Consider the following 15,155-nt stretch of genomic DNA (forward strand, 5'->3'; position numbering starts at 1 on the left):
CCTTGATTCCTTGAGCCATCTTGATGTAATTACCAAGGCTAAACTGGAAATTCTCTCTTCTTTGTTGGATAACAGCTAGCCCACTTCCAGGAAGCTTACGTATCTGTACTGCAAGGTCACTCTTGGCATCCTGCTATTTATAGAAGGGGCGCGCACCGTGTCCATAACATTTAGGAGAGATATGATACAGTAAGCAGTAAAAGAAAAATATACTGGCTTTGAATTGTAATCAGTTGATAATATTGTGTGAGGATAGGGTCTTATATAGCAGTCGCTGCACACCCACAGCATGAAAGTTACACCAGCTTTAAAAAAGATTGTTAGAAATTAAAGGGGCTGTCCCCAAAACAAAGATTTTAATCAATCGATTTTGTAATAATAATAATAATAATAATAATGATAATAAATTCCACAATTGGATGTGTTTAAAAAAAATATTACTGTTCAGAGATAATCTCATGAATGTGCCCCTGCTATGTACTGTGTAATGGTCTGTCTATGCAGCGAGCGCTGCTGCAGTTCATAGTCGGCACATATGGGGGTGTGGGGAAATGCAAGTCACTTATGATAAGTGAGTATACAAACAAAACTGCAGGGGCTCACAATGTTACTTCTCAGGTAATACATTTCCCTGCTTGTTTTATCACAGGAGTGAGCTATTCTGCCATGACACAAGCCCTCTGAACTCATCATAAATTAAAGGGAACCTGTCAGGTGGAATATGCACCCAGTACCACGAGCAGTCCTAAGTGAATATTGCTAATACCTGCCTAACTGCCCCTGTATCTAGTAGCATAGATAAAGAGATCTTTAGAAAAAGGATTTCTAAAGATATTTTATCATATGTTAATGAGCGCAGGGACTAGTCACAAGGGCGTTAGTTCCTGTGCTCATTCCGCTCTCTTAGCATGCCCACAGACGCGTTCTAACATGCTATTCAATGCAGCATCACCAGCGGTGACGCGCACACCTACAGTGCCTACAAGTAGTATTCAACCTCCTGCAGATTTAGCAGGTTTACACATTCGGAATTAACTTGGCATTGTGACATTTGGACTGTAGATCAGCCTGGAAGTGTGAAATGCACTGCAGCAAAAAAGAATGTTATTTCTTTTTTTATATTTTTTTTTAAATTGTGAAAAGTTTATTCAGAGGGTCATTTATTATTCAACCCCTCAAACCACAAGAATTCTGTTTGGTTTCCCTAAAGTATTAAGAAGTATTTCAGGCACAAAGAACAATGAGCTTCACATGTTTGGATTAATTATCTCTTTTTCCAGTCTTTTCTGACTAATTAAGACCCTCCCCAAACTTGTGAACAGCACTCATACTTGGTCAACATGGGAAAGACAAAGGAGCATTCCAAGGCCATCAGAGACAAGATCATGGAGGGTCACAAGGCTGGCAAGGGGTACAAAACCCTTTCCAAGGAGTTGGGCCTACCTGTCTCCACTGTTGGAAGCATCATCCGGAAGTAGAAGGCTTATGGAACTACTGTTAGCCTTCCACGGCCTGGACAGCCTTTGAAAGTTTCCACCCGTGCCGAGGCTAGGCTTGTCCGAAGAGTCAAGGCTAACCCAAGGACAACAAGGAAGGAGCTCCGGGAAGATCTCATGGCAGTGGGGACATTGGTTTCAGTCAATACAATAAGTAACGTACTCCACCGCAATGGTCTCCGTTCCAGACGAGCCCGTAAGGTACCTTTACTTTCAAAGCGTCATGTCAAGGCTCGTCTACAGTTTACTCATGATCACTTGGAGGACTCTGAGACAGACTGGTTCAAGGTTCTCTGGTCTGATGAGACCAAGATCGAGATCTTTGGTGCCAACCACACACATGACGTTTGGAGACTGGATGGCACTGCATACGACCCCAAGAATACCATCCCTACAGTCAAGCATGGTGGTGGCAGCATCATGCTGTGGGGCTGTTTCTCAGCCAAGGGGCCTGGCCATCTGGTCCGCATCCTTGGGAAGATGGATAGCACGGCCCACCTGGAGATTTTGGCCAAGAACCTCCGCTCCTCCATCAAGGATCTTAAGATGGGTCGTCATTTCATCTTCCAACAAGACAACGACCCAAAGCACACAGCCAAGAAAACCAAGGCCTGGTTCAAGAGGGAAAAAAATCAAGGTGTTGCAGGGGCCTAGTCAGTCTCCTGACCTTAACCCAATTGAAAACTTGTGGAAGGAGCTCAAGATTAAAGTCCACATGAGACACCCAAAGAACCTAGATAACTTGGAGAAGATCTGCATGGAGGAGTGGGCCAAGATAACTCCAGAGACCTGTGCCGGCCTGATCAGGTCTTATAAAAGACGATTATTAGCTGTAATTGCAAACAAGGGTTATTCCACAAAATATTAAACCTAGGGGTTGAATAATAATTGACCCACACTTTTATGTTGAAAATTTATTAAAATTTAACTTAGCAACATAACTTGTTGGTTTGTAAGATTTATGCATCTGTTAATAAATCCTGCTCTTGTTTGAAGTTTGCAGGCTCTAACATATTTGCATCTTATCAAACCTGCTAAATCTGCAGGGGGTTGAATACTACTTGTAGGCACTGTATGTCTGCTGTGACCGCTGAGCAGGAGGTCCGACATGTCCTGTCATGCGCACTAGACCTGTCATGCGCACTTCATACTGAGCATGACCGGAAGTGCTGGACATTCAGATCAGTGGTCATGTACATGCGTCACCATGTGAGAAATACGAGTATCACAATTAGAGATGAGCGGATTCATGGAAATTTGGTTTGGTGGGTACAGCCGAACTTTAAATTAAAGGGTGCTTTACACGCTGTGACATTGCTACCGATATATTTTCGGGGTCACGTTGTTAGTGAAGCACATCCAGGGCCGGTAGCGACATCGCAGCATGTGACACCAAGGAGCGACGATCAACGATCGCAAAAACGGTGATCGTGGACACGTCGCTCCTTTCCTTAATATCATTGCTGCTGCAGTTATGATGTTGTCGTTCCTTGCTGTCTGTGACATCGCAGGAATGACAAACATCTCCTTACCAGCGTCCACCGGCAATGCGCAAGGATGGAGGTGGGCGGGATGCTACGTCCCGCTCATTTCCGCCCCTCTTCTATTGGGCGGCCTATTCGCTTCTATTGGGCGGCCGCTTAGTGACGTCGTGGTGACGACGAACGCACCTCCCCCTTGAAGGAGGGGTTGTTCGGTAGTCACAGCGACGTCGCTGACAAGGTATGTTCGTGTGACGCTGCCGTAGCGATAATGTTCGCTACGGCAGCGATCACCAAATGTCGCACATACAATGGGGGCGGGTGCTATCGCGCTCGACATCGCTAGCGATGTCGCAGCGTGTAAAGTACCCTTAAGATCGGTTTGGGACCTGAACCGCAATGGAAGTCACTAATTGGCAGTTTGAGTCTCAGCTACATGCAGCCAGCCGTACATAAGCAGAGCACTTACGGGGGCAGGTGGGCACAGTTTTTCCAATTTTTTTTTTCGGGGGGGTGTACACTACATCCGATCATGCTGTTACCCCCAGTGTGAGCCAATTAAACACTGTAAGCGGCTCACACTGGGCTGAGAACCAAGTGTACCCAAGCACAGCGATGGTTGCGCGAGGGGTCAGCATATGTAAAGCCCCCGAACTTGTTTTTTTTTTTTGTAAAGTCTGTGTTTATTATGAACTCCAAACCTCGCTCATCTCTGAACACAATTTTTTGGCATTATATGACATGTGTCCTGAATTTTCTACAGTTCACCTACATACAGGCTCTATCTCTAATTTGCAGTTGACTTTGATGGTAGCAGGAGACTAGCTACTATAATGCCTTCTTTACACAGCACAGCCCAGACACGGATTACTGCTGTTCATTTTGTTTTAGCACACACAGCTAAGTGGCAGCAACATGGAGGACATAATACATTAATACTGAGCAGTATAGGTGTGAATCCACATGACATTATACAGCTCAGCACAATGTTTCTGTGTCTCCCACGGCCAGTTTCCTCACTCTGCCCCTCTATCCTCACAACAGACAATGAAATTGGTATAATTATAAGAACATATATTAGTTTCATACTCTACTTACATTAGTCACAGGACTTTTCCATTATCACCTCCCCACTCCGTCTCTTCTCTTTCTTGAGCGTCTGACTCTAGTATATGGAGTCACTATTGGCCCTAATTATTTGGCCACGTGCACAAGTTGACTATTTGGTGAGTTTTTTCTCAGTATATGTAAGCTAAAACCAGAAGTGGGTAACAAATGCAGCAGTGGTGCCCATGTTTCTATTATACTTTTACTCTGATCGTTCCACTCCTGGTTTTGGCTTATCAATTCTAGCGCCGCCCCGATCGGTCTACTCACCGCCTCGACCGGGTCGTGTCCTCCCTCGCACTTCCCTAGCCATCCACATGTGCTGCTGCCTCCTTTCCCTCTCAGGCCCTGTACATGTCGCACAGGGTTTCCGGGAGTGCACCTAAGACACACGCGCACACCGGTTTTCCTCTTAAATGGCCGGCGTGCCATTTCCCAGAAATGCCTCTTTGCTTATGGTTGAGAGGCATGGTATATTTAAGGCACCCTCCCATTAGTGTAAGCGCCTGTGCAACAACTTTAGTTAGTCAGTCAGTCAGTCTGCTACCTAGCTAGTTGTCAGGTCCTGACTTCCTGCTCTGTTATCTCTGTGTCCGTTTCTAGTACCTACCTATCCCTGCCGTAACCACCATTCCTGTCCGTACCCGCCTGACCAGCCTGCCTCAGTCACTCCGCCTGCACCTGTCTATACATGAATCCATCGTCTGTCCTGGGGGTCAGCTGCCACAGTCCTGGTCACTGTCCTGGGAGTAGTAACTGGCGTCTGCCTCACGGTGGGCGCTTAGTTAAGCTCCTCCCACTATGGTATAAGCCTGGGTCCCCCTGTGGTCCAGTGGGTTCACTAATCCCACTTGCTGCCCCTACACTGGCCGTGAGCGTTACATAAATACTGAGGTAAAATACTGACCAAATACTTAACATGTGCATGTGGCCTTAGCTCTATAGTACCTGATATACCATTTGGTATGTTAGATATTTGCATGTGACTTGGTACCTGCCATTAACAAAAGTTGCTCGGTTTTGGCCAGCAATATTATGTGTCTGTGTCCTTTTTATTTCTGCTGATGTTTGTAATTTCTTTTTAACATGTTTCAATAAAATATATAATTTTTATTATTTTGATTTTGGCCTAAATGTTGGCGTTTCTTTTCTTTAAAAATTTTGTAGATGTAAATCTTGTCGTGAGAAATAAAGGAGATATAAACTGATATGAAAGCTGTCGATCTCTTTACAGTGCTGTGGAAATGGCAGAACGATATAAAGAATAGTAATTACTCAACCCCCCTACTCAAGTAAGTCTAAAACCTTCACTCATTAAACTCATTCACTTATAGGACAACCTGATCAGATCTATGCCTACAGAATTAAAATTTACACAAAAAAAATATTCAAAAAGTTACAAAAAAGTAGATGTTTAAAGGGAATCTGTCTCCAGGTTTTTGCTCCCCCATCTGAGAGCAGCATAATGTAGAGACATAGACCCTGGTTCCAGTATTGTGTCACTTACTGTTGCAATTGTATGTAAAGTGCTGTGGAATTAACAGCGCTATATAAATTAATAAATATTATTATTATATTATTATTACTGAGCTGTTTGATGTTATCATTTTGATAAAATCAATGCTTTCTCTGCTGCAGATCTAGCAGTTATACAGAGCTCATGAATATGCTGGACTACCTGGCAGCAGGACATGTAGTCATGTAATGATAATCTACTGCTGATTAATCAGTGATTTTATCAAAGCTACACTAAGCAGCCCAGTAAAGACCCCTTTACACACTGCAACATCGCTAACGACATCGCTGTAACGTCACCGGTTTTGTGATGTAATAGCGACCTCCCCAGCGACATTGCAGTGTGTGAAACGCATCAGCGACCTGGCCCCTGCTGTGAGGTCGCTGATCGCTACAAATCTTTCAGGACCATTTTTGGTCCTTTGTTTCCTGCTGTGCAGCATGTATCAGTGTGTTTGACACCGTTACAATGACTTCGTTAGCGACGTCCCTTTCAAATAGCTGCTTTGAGACATCCCCAATGACTAGCTAGGTCGTTCTGCAGGTCTGGGATCTCTAGAAAGTCTCTAAACGCTGCTGCGTCGTTGGCCAGGTACGCCTGTTTGACAGCTCACCAGCGACTCACCAAAGACTTTGTAGCGATCCCGGCCAGGTTGGGATCGCTGGTGGGATCACTAGAAAGTCTCAGTGTGTAAAGGGGCCTTTTGTGACACATCACTACAATCAGGGTCTCTGTCTCTACGTTATGCTGCTCTCAGATCAGGTAGCAAAAACATGCCAAAAACAATAAATTATACAATATTACTGATCACAATTAGACTACCTATAACATTTTCAATATATAAGAAAAGCCATCCTTGAAGAAATGCACAGAGTGAAGGCGCTATCTGACCATCATGGTGGTAAGGGCAGAGGTGTAGGACTGCATAAAGAATAAGACAATTTTTCAAACGTCTTAGAAATATTTTTGCTTTGGATTGTAACAAGTAGCCATACAGCAGTTTAGTGTGTTTGCTTTCATTGGGGATTAAGAAAATGTGAATTTAGACATTTGTAAAGAGGAGGGAAACATGGCCGAGCACTGGAACTACAAAGAATGCTAGTCATATCCTCAATAATTACAGCTCTGTGCAAGCGCCAGAAAAGAGAACGGGAAGGAAACTAGTCATACACGGCTCAAAATGTTCCTTGTGGCCTAGAAAACAGATTCCTGTCACTCAAGTAAAATACTTGTAAGGACATCATGTTTGTGGTAATCTCTTAATCACTGCAGAACAAATTAACTATTACGCTGTTTGGCAGCTCAGGACACGTTCTCCAAATGAATCAATGAACAGAAGGTGTCAGGAGAAGGGAGAAATAAACAGTAGATAAATCCAAGGTAAAAGTGGATCACTTGTATGGGTACACTGGATTGTTTGTCTGAGATTTGGGGGATTCTGTGAGAGATATTAGACACCAAGGCCTTAAGAGTGCCATACAGAAATACAGTTAATTGCCCCAGGGACTATCCTTCTATAGGTCTCTGTTCCTGGGCCATGTTGGTGGTGAAGTTTGGAGCCCAATTAGCAGAAGGAATAATAAAGACTTTGCTTGTACTTATACATCAGCTTGTACAGACTCTTGGTAAGCCATGTAGTTGAGTGGCCTGTGGCGTATCCAGCTATTCAGACTGGGTGAAGTTCTGCAAGTGGTATCAAGCCTGACATGGAGGAGGATCTCAAGACAACGAAGACAGTTTTACTATTCCACACACTTAATACAGCTTCATCATTTTGAGGCTAAAGGCCCCGTCACACACAGAGATAAATCTTTGGCAGATCTGTGGTTGCAGTGAAATCATGGACATATTGTTCCATTTGTACACAGCCACAAACCTGGCACTGATTGTCCACAATTTCACTGCAACCACAGATCTGCCAAACATTTATCTCTGTGTGTGACAGGGCCTTTAGTAATTATATTTGTGATATTGGATATTTATTTGTGATTGAACTTTTTAAATTGAGATGTTGCTTATATATTAAAGAGACCCTCCAGACAGATATCATCCAAGCCCTCTAAGTGGGTAAAGACAACCAACAGAAAATCGATGCATGTGCCAGGGATCATCTTGACCTAGGTGCCCTCACACCTTACTTTAGATAAAAATTCAAGGTTGATTTTCTTAGCAAGGAAAAATCCATTTGTGGTCAGGAAGGTATGCTGGAGCTTGTCTTTACTCTACTCAGCAATGTAATTAGTTTGCTGACACTAAAGGCCCCTTAAAGGCATGGTTCACTACTCTGCAATAGTGGCCACGTCCCTGTAATACTGATAGGGAAGGCTTTTTTCAAATTCCTTGTTCAGCCAATTCTGCCTGTGAGAGGTGCTACTGTGGTCCGCTCATCCCCATGAAGTGACCCACCCCAGGCTCCGTGACCTCTGAGATCTGGTGATGTCAGGTCAACTTCCAGTTGACCTGACATCATTGAGGCCGGCCCCAGTCTTCTTGAGTGATGAGGCTGTGGATGGTTTTCACTACTCGCCACAGAGCAGCGTCACAGCGCAGCATGTAGCGCGTGCTATCCTTCACTGAAGAGCGCCAAAAGCAGGAGCAATGCTGGGCTGTGACGAGTGGTGAAACCCTGCCCACAGCCCAGTGACTCAGGGAGACTTGGGCCGGCCACGATGATGTTAAGTCAACTGGAAGTTGACGTGACATCACCAGATCTCAAAGGTCACGGAGCCTGGGGGTCACTTCATGGGGATGAGCGGACCACAATAGCTCCACTCAGAGGCAGAATTGGCTGAACAAGGTATTTGAAGAAAGGCCTACCCGATCAGTTTTACAGAGATGTGGCCACTATTGCAGAGTAGTGAACCACTTCTTTAAGCATTGAATAAAAGTTGTTAAGATCTGCACATTTTGGTTGGATTGGCCATCTAACTAAGTGTATGGGGGCCTCTCAACTCTCCCCGATAGATCATTTTAATTTAATTACCTCATCCTTCTGTTCTGCAGGCTGATAAGCAGTGGCAAGATGAGCCAGGTAAAGGCTAAAGCGGCCTTTACACACTGCGATATCGGTCCCGATATCGCTAGTATGGGTACCCGCCCCCATCTGTTGCGCGACACGGGCAAATCGCTGCCTGTGCCGCACAACATCGCCCAGACCCGTCACACATACTTACCTGCCCGGCGACGTCGCTGTGACCGGCGAACCGCTTCCTTTCAAAGGGGGCGGTCCGTGCGGCGTCACAGCGACGTCACTGAGCGGCCGTCCAATAGAAGCGGAGGGGCGGAGATGAGCGGGACGTAACATCCCGCCCACCTCCTTCCTTCCGCATTGTGGCCGGGAGGCAGGTAAGGAGAGCTTCCTCGTTCCTGCGGTGTCACACGGAGCGATGTGTGCTGCCGCAGGAACAAGGAACAACCTCGTTACTGCTGCAGTAACGATATTTGAGAATGGACCCCCATGTCACCGATGAGCGATTTTGCAACCATGCAAAATCGCTCATCGGTGTCACACGCAACGGCATCGCTAATGCGGCCGGATGTGCGTCACCAATTCCGTGACCCCAACGAGTTCGCATTAGCGATGTCGTAGCGTGTAAAGCCCCCTTTACTCTATTCCTTCCAATAGACAACATATAAATGTTCAATCTAACAGATGTATAGGAGAATCGGGAGAGACAGCTTATCTAGGGTATATGGAGGCATTAGGCCCCTGACCAGTTCCTCTTAACTGCTACAAAGAGTAGATCCCAGTCTGGGAGGCTTGACTTGTTATGTATTACTACATGGGCAGCCATTCGTTTACATCAGTGATAAGTAGTACTACAGAAAGGAAAATGTGTGACCAAATGCAGAATACCCCTGCAGCTGATCGCCAAGGATCTTGTTTCTAAAAAAGGGATTGTTCAGCTGGGACAACTCCTCTAACCATGATGACTGAAGGAAAGACCAAAGCATTAGGAAATCATTATGGGCCAATTATCACACCCCTATTGCAATTCCTTAGTTATGTTATATGCTGCTCCCTGAATGATAAATAGCTCTTATTCAAATGAGGCTAAAGAGCATGTTTGCCTAGCCCCATCTTCCTCTGCTTGACTGACAGCTCTCTGGTTTCACTACCCAGGCATCAGTCAGGCAGAGGCAGGTGAGGCTAGGCAGGGAATAGAGGCAGGGAGGCTGTGGCTGGGGAAATGCTCTGATCACGCCAAGAGCACGGAAAGGGAATCTGTCAGCAGGTTTTTGCTATGTAATCTGAAGATAGCATGCTGTAATGGTTAATATAGAGATTTCAGCCATGTGTCTCTTATCATAAAGTGTGTTTTTGTTTACCTGCAATGTTAGCTTAAGCTTCAGTAGCTTTATCATTAGTCGACTGAGGAGCATGTGAGCTCAAACTGCCCGACACCGCCCCCTCTGTAATTAGCAGCTTCTGTCTATAGAAATGTACACTGGGAGACTGGTGTGGGCGGGCGCAGCGTTTAAGCTTTACTCTTTGCTAAAACTAAAATCTTTGATTGTGTCAAAACCGCTGCAGCCAATAATCTAAGTGATACATGGTTGAATTCAGGGTCTCTTTGCCTAAATCATGCTGCTCTCAGATGAGGTAGCAAAAACCTGCTGACAGATTCCCTTTAGGCCTCAATTGTTTATTAATTAAAACAGCGAATTTTCAGTCAGGAACAACAGATAGTATAAGTAAAGATGTGGATGATATTATTTTATCTTTCAGAAAACAACATGACCATATAAACTGTTGGATTGTTCAGAGATTTTCCTTTTCACATCCAGCCGGTTATGGGATATACTACCGGTATGTACAGTATCAGCTAAATATTGGCTGTAACAAACCCTTGTTACTAAAAAAGCTTAATTTTATATTTATACTTACTTTTTTATTTCACTCCATATTATTCTGCTAGTTTGTTATGCATTTTGTCTACTTCAGTTATCTAATTTCTTGAACATTGCTCAGAACAAGTCTAAATGGACTAAGGCCAGTTTCAGTCCATGTTTAATCAGGTACAAGCCACACGCATGTGTACCGCCCCGCTCGCAGCAGCCGAGCTGCTCAGATTCGGACCTTCTGTGGGTGCCTCGAGGGTCTCCGGACCCGGGGGTCTCGCTGTCACTTCGATCAAAAAGGGGGTTTGTAGTGGTGGATGTAGGACGTATATGTACGGGCTGATGAAAAGGGTGGTCCGTTAAAACATTTAACTTAACTGCCGGTACAGCTTCCTCTGGCAACTGTCCCTCAGACCACCACAGGGCAGCACGGGTCCCCAATGCCACCATCATTCACGGGTGACACTGTCCATAATGACCCCGTCCTCCACTGCCTGCAGTGCGGGTACGATTGCTCCTCCAAACCGGACTCTGTAAATGGAACTGTCCTCACTCCAACTCAACTTCTTGTCGTTCTTCACCGGGGCTCCGACCCCTGATGGCGCCCTCTGAGGATCCGACCGCAGTGGCGTTCAACAAGTCGGACAAGATTCTCCTTTCCTTCCACCCCGTGTGCTGGGTGGCATCTCCCGGGGAACTTGGAGACGTTCAACAAAGGTCAGGCAGTCAGTATAACAGGAGCGGATCTTCTACTTAAAACTTTTCAACTGTAAACTTTTAAATTTGTGGTGAGCTCCATCAAAACCGGCCGTTCTCAGGGCACGCACCGGCAAAGTGCCCTAACGGTCTGCAGTATCCACAGATTGGTATTATCATACCCCCAGCGGCAGTCGGGGCTTCGTCCTCCGAGATGGACTCCGTATCACCCTCGGAGCCGCTGTCATCTGTCTCCCAGCTAGGCGCCGTTCCCGTTGCGGCCTGGTGGACTGCCGGAGCCGACATCCTTTCTGTGGCAAGCGGGTCACTGCCAGCTGCTACACGGGGAGTCACTACCGGAGTCCAGGGGTCCACCTCTCCTGCGACCGGAGCGAGAGCCGTCACACTCCCGTCGTCAGGCGCATCTGCAGGCGCCACCGCTCCATCGGCCGGTGCCACTGCGCCGTCGGGGTTAGGCGTGGACATCTTCCCACCTCTCCCCCTTGGTCTTTTGCTGGCACTCCTCTTTTTGGCCGGTCAGTTTCGTTTTTCGACTTCCAGCCTTGCTTTCCGACCGTGTTCCCAAGGGGCGGGGCATCAGCTTTCGCGACCTTTTCTCGGGGAAGAACACTGGGCGGGAATCTTCACGCCCAAACACTGGGCGGGAATCTTCACGCCCAAAAATGGCGGCAAGATGGCGGTTTCTGAAATTTCTGCAACGGATCACCGCTGACTTCAATACAAGGCGCACTTCAACAAGGTAAGTGGACGGGTATCTATCCTGTTCGTGACGCCAGAAATCGAGGTGTACCGCCCCGCTCGCAGCAGCCGAGCTGCTCGGATCCAGACCTTCTGTGGGAGGCTCGAGGGTCTCTGGACCTGGGGGTCTCGCGGTCACTTCGATCAAAAAGGGGGTTTGTAGTGGTGGATGTAGGACGTATATGTACAGGCTGAGCCGTATTGAGTTCGTGACGCCACCCACGGTATGTGGTGAGGTTGGACACCACCGTTGCAGTATAGGAAAGGATGGTTGACCTTAGGGAGATCAACATCCATCACCGCAGAGCACCATCACGTGTTTTCTCGACGCAGTGATTCTAGAGCAATGCCCCCTGGGAAATATGCAAAACAAGGAAGCCACGGAGACACCATCACATGTTTCTCAACGCTGGCAGGTAACTAGCCAGGTCTTTCAGGTATGTTTTGGCATAGGTGGTTTCCTTTACTGGAGACTGCCCTTCCCGTGGTTTTTCCTTCCCGGTGAAAGACCTGGCTAGTTACCTGCCAGCATTGAGAAACATGTGATGGTGTCTCCGCGGCTTCCTTGTTTTGCATATTTCCCAGGGGGCATTGCTCTAGAATCACTGCGTTGAGAAAACACGTGATGGTGCTCCGCGGTGCTGGATGTTGATCTCCCTAAGGTCAACCATCCTTACCTATATAGTCTTCTACTAGGCATTGCTCCCACTAGCAAGTTTCCTACTCCACACTGATGAGGGGCAAATACCCCGAAACAGTTGTCTGTGGATGGATACCATGTTTTGGCATAGGTGGTTTTCTTGACTGGAGACTGCCCTTCCCGTGGTTTTTCCTTCCTTGTGAAAGACCTGGCTAGTTACCTGCCAGCGTTGAGAAACATGTGATGGTGTCTCCGCGGCTTCCTTGTTTTGCATACCACCGCTGCAGTGACGGGGGAACCTGGGGGAGATGTTATGCAGCAAGTTGTTAACCCCTCCGTGGGCAGGGATGGTGGCCCCGGGACCCGTTGGGGATTGGTGCAAGGAGATGGGCGACCGCAGGGTGCTGGTGTACCCACTATTGAAGGAAACACACGAGTCTCTGGTAAACCAAGGTGATGGTGGTCGGTGTCCGCAGCCGGCTGCGTTCTGGTCCCCCACCCAGCTGGTGGTCTCTGTCTTTCTCCTGCACTTTTGTGTAATGGTGGACTGCCTGTGCTTGCAACTTCAGGAGTCTGCTCCCGGCTGGATGTGGCCTAAGGAGCCCTTGCCCGCAGACACTGGCCCGTGGGATCTCTGAGCCCTGGCGGTGGCATTTTATCCCCCTCGGTGGGCTGTTGTCTTCTAATAGGGACTTTGGGTGGGACAGGACCTCTAGTCCTGGCCTCAATCGGTGAATTAACCGGTTCCAGTAGCTTCTGGACTTGGCTTCAGGGTCCGAGTACCCCCCTGTGTGCTCCGGTTTCTGAGTTGGTTCCCCGGGTTGGTACCAGCGGGCCACTACCCTGTCCCGGTCCACCTCGGTTCCACCGAGCCGTCTTCCCGGCTCCTGCAGACGGAGACCGCCGTCTGCCTCCTAGCCAAAGGCACCAGGGTTCCTACCCTGGCGCCGTTCAATTTGGGGTATTCGCCTCTGCTGGAGCTGCACACAGCTCCAGCCCACACTCCTCTCCAACTTGAACTCTAAACAGATCTGTTTACTTTCCCGCTCCAATCTGTCTAGAATCCTTGGTGGGCGTCTTCCAACCGCCTGGTTCCGCCCCCTGGTGTGTCCATCTAGCCCCGAGGGGGGTGACTAGGGTTTTGAAGGTTGGCTGATGTCACCTGTGAGGGAAAGGTGTAGTGCAATCTGTGACTACCTGGCCCGGCCAGGGCATCACACATGATTATGGTCATACATGTGTCATGCGTATGTCACACGTGTGACATCTGTGTTTGCATACGTGTGACACGTATAGGAGAAAACATGGGTCTTTGAAATTAAAAAGATTTTCTATATTAACCTGATACCAGCGCTGTTTTCTTCGGCTCTGCTGCCTCCCGCTTCTGACCACCGCTCATTATATTCATTGATTATTCACTGCATTGACGAGCTGGAAGCCAGAGCATCCAGGGGATAGCGCTGGGTACAGCACCGCCGAGGACAGCATCGTGGGGACAGGGGAGTACTCAGCAAGCAGTGTGTGTGCAGTGACGTCCAGGAGATCATTGGAGTTCCCACTGAACTCTGATGACTACCTGATAACCCCCCCTGCGACACCCGCGCTACAGTGAGTGTCACCAAGGTGACTTCACGGGTTCATCAGAATTCATTTTGAACTCTGATGAGTCTCCGATGCTGGCCCCATGATGCTCCGACTTCCAGGTCCTCACTACACACACACACGTATACACTGAGCACATATACACACATATGTATACACATATAGCAGACACATGGATACACTGAGCACATACACACATAGCGCTCATGCATGTATACACTGACCACAGACACACACATATGTCTTCACACACACACACACACACTGCTGGATACTCACCTGTCCCCAGTGATGCTGTCCTCAGCACTAAAGTCCCCGGCGATGCTCTGGCTTCCAGCTCCTCAGTGCAGTGAATAATCAATGAATATAATGAGCGGCGGTCAGGAGCGGGAGGCAGCAGAGCCAAAGAAAATAGCACTGGATACAGGTGAATATAGAAAATCTTTTTATTTAAAAGACCCGTGTTTTCTCCGGTACGTGTCACACTGTCACATGGATCACATCAGTGTGCGATCCGTGTGACACTCATGCTGCCGGAGAAAAAACGGACATGTCTCCGTGTATGGGTGCGGGGCCATGAGGGGACACACAGTCCGTGTGAAAACATGGCCGTGTGAGTAACTCCAGGGAATAGCATGGGTACGTGTGACATCAGTGTTGAACACGGATGTCACACGTACCTGAAACACGGACGTCTGAAACCGGCCAAACTAGAAGTTTTGTGCCCCTTCACAACATTACTCTTCACAGTGAAAAAATGCTATACAGGGAACTGCAACACATCCCCTTTCAGGTGGTTTAAGCAATCACAGAGGCTGAAACTTCGCTCACCTTTACAAAATTTTCATATTGTGGAAAAGGACGCTTACACAATTACTTTTGAAATTAAGAAAATACCAATATAATTTCAATAAAAAAAACTACATACTAGAGCAGGCAATCCAAGACAGACACCATCCAGTACATTGGACCTTCACGTAATTTCTCAATTCATTTGCAGTTATCAGTTAAATGCA

The 15,155-nt window shown here is 47.2% G+C and overlaps 1 protein-coding gene across 1 annotated transcript in view; it reads right to left on the reverse strand.

The window, feature by feature from the left end:
- SCFD2 (sec1 family domain containing 2) overlaps positions 1-15,155 on the reverse strand; it is a 745,236-nt gene that overhangs the window by 401,965 nt on the left and 328,116 nt on the right. The gene's annotated exons all lie outside the window — the stretch shown is intronic.

This window comes from Anomaloglossus baeobatrachus, chromosome 1 (assembly GCF_048569485.1).
Source record: "Anomaloglossus baeobatrachus isolate aAnoBae1 chromosome 1, aAnoBae1.hap1, whole genome shotgun sequence".
NCBI lineage: Eukaryota > Metazoa > Chordata > Amphibia > Anura > Aromobatidae > Anomaloglossus > Anomaloglossus baeobatrachus.